Source organism: Mobula birostris, chromosome 3 (assembly GCF_030028105.1).
Source record: "Mobula birostris isolate sMobBir1 chromosome 3, sMobBir1.hap1, whole genome shotgun sequence".
In the NCBI taxonomy this organism is placed as follows: Eukaryota; Metazoa; Chordata; class Chondrichthyes; order Myliobatiformes; family Myliobatidae; genus Mobula; species Mobula birostris.
In genome coordinates this window covers 205,609,743-205,610,407 of record NC_092372.1, presented here as the reverse complement: position 1 = coordinate 205,610,407, position 665 = coordinate 205,609,743, and the positions used below count along the sequence as shown (strand labels likewise).

The 665-nt window shown below is 42.9% G+C and overlaps 1 non-coding gene across 1 annotated transcript; it reads right to left on the bottom strand.

The window, feature by feature from the left end:
• Positions 1-265: 265 nt before the first annotated feature.
• Positions 266-372, bottom strand: LOC140195749 (U6 spliceosomal RNA). Its single transcript, XR_011885537.1, has one exon. It is a non-coding gene; the product is annotated as a U6 spliceosomal RNA (small nuclear RNA).
• Positions 373-665: the final 293 nt, after the last annotated feature.

The window sequence follows — 665 nt, the reverse complement described above, 5'->3', positions numbered from 1 at the left end:
ATCAAATCAGCTCAGTGGGGATTGTGCCAGGCAGACTGCAGGTTCCATCACACTTTCAGCACCAGCATAGCATGCCCACAACATATGAACCATAGTCCACATGTCTTTTTGAAATATGGGAGGAAACCAGAACACCCAGATGAAGTTTACATGGTCACATTGAGAGCCTACAACCTCCTCACAGACAGTGACAGGAACTGAATTCCAATCTTACAGCTGGCACTCTAATAGTCTTACACTAACCACTACGCTATGATGCTGCCCCAGAAACATGGAATGCTTCACAAATTTGCATGCCCTCCTTGTACAGGGGCCATATTAATCTTCTCTGTATCATTCTAACTTCAGTATACCGTATGTGCTGCCGAAGCGAGTTCTTAGTATTGATGTGGACCCTGTGGATGAAAGCTCTTGCTTTCTTGCTGTGTGTCTTTGCGACTGTTGACTCGAGAGAGGGTACTTGCTGATCACATTGCATTTAAAATTGTGAGAAGAGCAACTCTAAAGTTCAAAATAAGTGAAGAAGTCCTCACTGAGGTAATCACTTTCAATTAATCAATCCTTCTGTTGCTTCATCAGTGATAATGCGTTCAACAGCTTAAGACTGTTAAATTTGCTTCCTGATATTCTCCTATCCCGCTCACTCAATTATCTCCATGGCAATG